The following is a 7,083-nucleotide window of genomic DNA, read 5'->3' on the forward strand; positions in this document are numbered from 1 at the left end:
TTTGTTTAGAAACTAATTTCCTCCTTTATTTTTACATCTTAATATAATATTTTCAGTAACTGCTGAACTGTAATATTATCCTATTCTCCTCCTCCTCCTCCTCCTTCTCCTACTTCTCATCGCCATCCTCAATTTATAACAAGAATCAAAATCAGCGTATCTGATTGTGGGACACTATGATAACACAGCCACACAAAAAAAAATTTTGCGGATCTGGTAACAAGACACACGTATTCCTATGGATTTGAAGCGCTGAATTCGAATTCGGTATCAAAAATCACCCACCACGCCATGGTTGAGCCATAACCTCAAAAAATGACGAAAAATCATGCACTGAGGCAAATAAATTTCAAAATAATGCCAGTTTTGCAAATTTTCACTTCAGAAACATGTCGACAACTGTAAAGGATCAACCCTTGGCTGATATCAACTAATTTATCATAACTTTACCCAAAAGAACCTGACCGCATCTATCCTGAATTAATAGAAATTTATTGAACTACACGTAAAGCTCTGGAAGCATATTTTTCCAGTAGCAAATGTGTGCTACATGGAATAAGTCAACTCGAGCCTAACCTAGAAATAAATCTAATGTAGCCTAACCTAACCTACCCGAACCTCACGAAACACAATTAAACTGATTGTGTTGTCCCGTTGTGTTTGCCATACCGTTTGAATCAGCTTGAGCTTAACCTGAAAAGAGGTCAAACCTATCCTCACCTAAAAAAACCTAACCTAACCTAACCTAACTTAACTTCATGTAACACAATTAAACTCATTGTGTTGTTCCGTTGTGTTTGCGGTACCGTTTTATTCAGCTTCAACTCAACCTACATAGAGGTTTAACCTATGCTAACCTAACAAAACCTGACCTAAACTAACCGAAATTTTGCTTAACTCAACACAACTTAACTTAAGTGTTCCCGTTGTAACACAATAAAATTCATTTCATTGTACTACAGGTGATTAAAAATTTAGACGCACATTACTCATTTGAAGAAACTCAGAACTACAAGTAGAATTGACCCCATTTCAATTAATCTGACAATGTTTGTATCAATTAAAATGTAGAACTGTAACTTAAACATGCAAATGAATAAGAGTTTTATTCCAAATTTTTTTCTCTCTGCTTTTCTTAGACTTAAGGGATATATTTATACTATCTTTCGTGTTTGCAATTTATCTTGTTTTTTATCGTAATTCAATTGATTTATAGACCTACTTCAGTTTATTTTCTGCCTGCTATAACGTGTCCTTCTTTCTTCGAAGGAACGATGCAAAGGGTTACGCTTACGTTTAAGACGTTTAGGACCAGGGTTGCCAACGTAATCGGTTAGGTTAGGTCAGGTTTTGTTAAGTTAGGATAGGTTGAACCTCTATGTAGGTTAGGCCGAAGCTGAATGAAACGGTACCGCAAACACAGCGGGACAATAAAATCAGTTTAATTGTGTTTCGTGAGGTTAGGTTAGGTTAGGATAGGTTAGATTTATTTCTAGGTTAGGCTTGAGTTGGCCCATTCGATGTAGTACACATTTGCAACTGGGAAAATATGCTTCCAGAGCTTTACGTGTAGTTCAATAAATTTCTGTTAATTCAGGTTAGGTGAGGTCAGATTCTGTTGGATAAAGTTATGTGAAATAAGTTGATATCAGGCAAGGGTTGATCCTTCACAGTTGTCGACATGTTTTTACAGTGAAAATTTGCATCACTCGCATTATTTTGAAATTGATTTGCCTCAGTGCATGATTTTTCGTAATTTTTTGAGGTTATGACTCAACCATGACGTGATGGGTGATTTTGAATACCGAATTTGAATTCAGCGCCTCAAAATCCATAGGAATACGTGTGTCTTGTTATCAGATCCGCACACTTTTTTTGTGTGACTGTGTAATTTTTGTTAACCCAGGTTCTCGGAATCGGAACGTGAGGAGCAGGATCTTGAGAAAATTAGAATCGATGAGGAAACTGATTTTCCGCATTCTTTGTGTACAGCTACTGATTTAAAACAGGAAGCGGCGAACAGCATCATTTTGCTCTATGAGAACCCTGCCTTAAAAGATTTACTTTCACCAATTCCGAATCGTGTTGATTCAGATTTGCAGCAAGAATATGAAAAATCAGGTTTAGATGAATTTAAGATCGCTGAGGGGGGTATACAAAAAATTTCCGATCTTGATCAGGGTCGCCGGAATACTGGAGATCTAGTTGATACTCGGTAGAGTGCACCTTAAGATCTCTGTCGATTTCCTCTCAGTCGACGCATTGTACGACCCTGGTACGACTAGGACACTTATTCAGGAAGATTTGTCCCGAGGATTTTGGAAACTCTGGGGAAAGATTTAGTTAGTTCACGTAAATCTACGACGATTTTGGCAAACGGTTCAGATCGGTTCAGACGTGCAATCAGATTTTGATATGGTTTGCGACGCGTTCTAAAGAGATTTGGATGCCAGATAAAGACGGTCCGGTTTGCTCACTCAAAACATGATTAACCGCGGGAGGAAACCTCGGTTATATTCTGGACTTATCGAGCGAACAGGATAGGAAACTGCAAGACTTAATTAAAAGGAAAATAGTTCCGTAGAAGGAGGGTCCCCCAAGTTGCAGGAGGCCATGTACGCTGAGGTCGATTGGATGCTTGCCGAAGGGGTGATTAAAGAGTCCTCTAGTGAATGGTCGGCTTCTATAGTAATGTCCAAGAAGGGTGACATGGGTTACCGGCTTTGTTTGCACTTTAGAAGGCTTAACGCAATCTCTAAAAGAATTCTGGGCGTAACCTCCTTCTCTAGTGGTTCTCGAGAAGGGATTTTGAAACAGCTACTCAGCACCATAGCCCTGGCCGCGCGAAATGGTTGGAGCGAGTTAAGCGATTGGATCACCTGAGATACCTTATTTGCCGAAATCTCGAGCGCGCCTACGTATCCCAGGCCAAGTATTATGATGAGAGCAAGCGAGCTAGTTCTTTTCGGGTAGGTGACCTGGTCTTAAAGCGTCAGCACGTCCCCTCGAAAAAGGAAGACTACCTTGCAGCTAAGCTTGGTGATACATTCGACGGGCCTTTCAAGGTCAAGCGCAGGTTGCCTCACGTGGTTTACGTTTAAAATACCGAGAAAGGGAAGTACGCGGGACAGGAGCATATAAAGCATCTCAAATCTTATGTCCAAGACGTACAGCAAGTGACTGGCGATAAGTTAGTAAGGAGTAGTACAGGACTCCCTTTTCTTTATTTCTAGATTATCGATCTAATTAAAGCCCCTAAGGCCTGGACCCCTATTAGAAGAGAGGGGTACTGGACGCTGTCACATTCTCATCTACCTCCCAGCAACCAAGAAATGCTGGACGAGGTGACGTGGATTAGGATATTAGGGTACGAAAACCTGTCGCGAAACGGGAGGCTAAAGATGGGTGCCCCCAAGCCTAGGGCTTATAGGGGGCCCACATATGAAAACTGCTGGGAAGTGCTTTGTTTCGGCGGGCCCCTTTACGCGTTTGACAAAGTACTGAAGGGCTAATGAAAGCGCTGGCCAGGCCAGGATGTTTTCAGTAGGGGGGAGGGGGGACTGATCGAGCAACAGGCCTATCTTTCCAGGCGGGACTCAAAAACGGTCTCGCCGCGTCCAGACGCTAAGGCCCACGTCGCCTAATTCTAGTGGTATTTTTTTTCTTTTCTTTAACCTAACTTTAACTTAACTTTTGTATTTATAATTTGAATTAATTTAAACACTGTTTAAACACTAGGTTCGAGAAACTTGATATAAAATTTTTTTTTGTTATTTGAAAGTTGTGTGACGATGATTTATATAACGTGCTGTATGGACAAATGTTGTTCGCGAAAATTTATTGGCAAAATACGAAGAGCACGACTTGCTTAGCGCCTCCTTTTAAAATATGAACCTACGTCCGAATGCGAATATTCGGCTTTTCTATTCACGACCTGATTTTTCTTTAATGTATTAATTAATTGTGATACTAAAGCAAGAAAAGAATAATAAAGGGGATGTGTCAGGAACAAAAGAGCAGAAGAAAAAAAACGAATTCTTCAGAAAAGTTTAAGTAGGAGAATAGGAGAGAGAATGTTAAGTCTGAAAAATTAAAGATTGCTTCTCAGGGGGATATTTTGTTTTCGTTCGAGAGGCATATTTTGTCAAGGTTTAATAAGTGCTAATGATCGAATAGAAAAAATGAAATACATCATGGACTTAGAGAGTAGTTGTTATTGTAGTCGTTCAGCAAATTGTATGTTCAATAGATGTATTTGTGAGAAGTAGAAAATTATTCGGTCAGAAATCCATAGTAAGGTGTAACGTAAAATACAAATTTTCTAAAATAGAAGGGCCTGGGGTGTCATTCTTTTTTTCTTTTAGTTAAAAATAAATGTGTAGATTTACATTAAATTAAAAAAATATGTGGTTTTTATAATCGCTGCTGTTTTCAATATTGCTTATGAAAGAAGCCACAGAATATAAAATTTTATTAGGATCGTTTTTCGACTTAAAACTTTTGAGTTATTGCTTAAAATTTTCGGAAATGTACTTCCGTAATAATTGCGCAAATATCTCGAATCCTCATGCAGCTCCTTGCTGGTTTTGCTTATCAACTATCCAGGACCCGCCACAAAGAGTTGCTGCGTTCAAAGTTCTACCCAACACTCATTCAATGTATCCAACTATGCGAGTGCAATTTCATAAAGCTATTACTTCTAAGTGACTTTGAATGGAGATTTGGTTTTAACAGAGGAAATTAACTTTCTCGATGCAATGTTAGCCCTGATAAAGCCATATCTTTGCCCTTAGGTGACTGATCCGCTTGCTTCAGTGATTCGCTACACTGTTCTTTCGACCGCATGCGTATGAAACGGAAATTTGGTTAAATCGAATGTTTTCACATTGTTGATCAGATATAATTTAAAGTGTGCTGAATTTTTGCTTTTTTGGCCTCCCGCGCTTTCAAAATACAGAAGTTCCTTTCTCTGGCACTGCCTGTGTTGTATATTCGCGCCGCTGGCCAAATAAACATGAATGGCTACAGTTAGAATGCGGTGATCGTGGCGAATCTCAAAAATTTAAAAGAAAAGACAAATACAGTTGTACCCGGACATCACGTGAGACAAAAGTTAAGACCAATTGGTTATTCGAGTACGAAATTCGCCAACGTAACTCGTGATAAACGAAAAACGCGGGATAGTTTTCGAAGTCTTACATCAAGAGTCAAGTACTCGTTATTTTGCTCTTGTACTTTGTTAAGTAACATTAAATAACCAGTCAGAGAGTGCAAATTAATATTTTTTTTTTTTAAATATGTTGGTAAGAACTGCGGCACGATTTGTCAGGAGCTTTGTCTACGCGTCTTTACAGGTATATATTTCATGTGTACATTGGATGTCTACGTGATTTGTGAAATTTTATTAGTAAGAACGATAATGCTGCAACAAAAGGATTCTTCTTTGTTACAGCGTAGAGAATATGCTTGCCTAATTTGAGTGAGATCTTTAGTTGTGCTGATGAGTGGATATCCTGTTACCCTTGAAATTATATTCGATGTCGATGTCGAATACTCATTTAAGAAGAAATTATCAACCAATTGATTTAAGTCGCCCTGAAATTTTAGGAATCCAAATCATCAAGAGTGTGTTTCACCAAGTTCTATTTTTTATGGATGTTGCGCAAGCATACTATTTGTTCGGAAGTAATCAATTGATATGCTCACTTTCAAAAAAATTTGTAATAAATCGAGGTCTAATAGATTTTTTTGGAAACATAGCTAAAAATCTTGATGTGAGAGGAATTCTCTTACATTAATAAATTAAAAAAAAAAACTGTGATTTAACTAATGTAAAAATAAATCCGTTGCAAAGTGCAGTAAACTGTCGCACACACCAGAAACCAGAACATCAGACCCCCCCCCCTGGAAATAACTATACTAAACTCCGAATTGAAACCTTGAGTTGTATAAGAAAGACGAATAAAAGATTCTACAAAAACGATTTACATTGGATCGCGACCATTGTATTTTATTCTTACATTTTTTTAATTAATTATGTAGGCGAGTGTAATTTACATTAACCACTTTATAATGCACCGAAATTTTTCGTTGATGACCAACTGGAGTTGAAAGTATTTCTCCACGGTTTAAGCGCGTAACGTTTTCGTTTTCCATGTTTATTTTTACACGTCTCATACCATTATCAATCTTTTTATATAACCCAGCAAGAGCATTCACTGACTCCAGCATTGCAAAAACGTCACCATCGCATGTTGATAATACAACTTGATCTTGGGTTCCCGTAGACTCATACATAGACTGTCCTCTTTGAATTTTAATTAATTTAGTGACAGGAAAAGTGTATCTTCGAAGTTCAAACATGAGGTGCGGATTCTTATAAGGAATAAGCCGAATAAATTCAAGTTGTTCAAGTCCACATCCATGTCCATCCGGAGAAGGAAGTTTTCTAGGGAAAGCTATGGGTCTGCAAGGAGAAGGAATCCTGGCGGGTGGCCTAGACCTTTCACGTGGAGGAGACACGGCAGGGGGATGATTCAGGTCAATATCAGGTCGATGACTCATTTTGGAAGAAGAAGGTTCATCACGAGACTGTGAACTTGAATCTGCAACAAAATGAAGGATTCGATTTTTTTAGCGTTAATATGTTAGAATATAACCAAGCTAACATTCATTGTTCTCTAAGAAGTTAATAAGGCTAATTGATTCCTCTTTTTTATTATTTTGTGTTACACGTTATTGTTTATCATATTTCCATACGTTCTTATGATCACAAAAAACAATGATTTGATAATTTAATTATTTCTAACAAGCTGAATTTCGTCTGTTTTGCCACGAATGCAAAAAGTAAAAGTTCAGTTTATTGGACATAGGGGTGGATGCAGTATAATCTGTAATTCACTGAAATTTTAGTAGGTGCAAACTACATTTATCAACTATTTTCTTTATTAGGAACTACAAAAAATATCTTTTGGATATTCATTTTTATTATTTTCTAAAATTCGAATTTTTTCAAGAGTAATATTCCCTTAGAATTGTATTTCTATTTAATGCTATCTTCTGTTCTGTGTATCGATTACCAAA

This window comes from Belonocnema kinseyi, chromosome 5, assembly GCF_010883055.1.
Source record: "Belonocnema kinseyi isolate 2016_QV_RU_SX_M_011 chromosome 5, B_treatae_v1, whole genome shotgun sequence".
NCBI lineage: Eukaryota > Metazoa > Arthropoda > Insecta > Hymenoptera > Cynipidae > Belonocnema > Belonocnema kinseyi.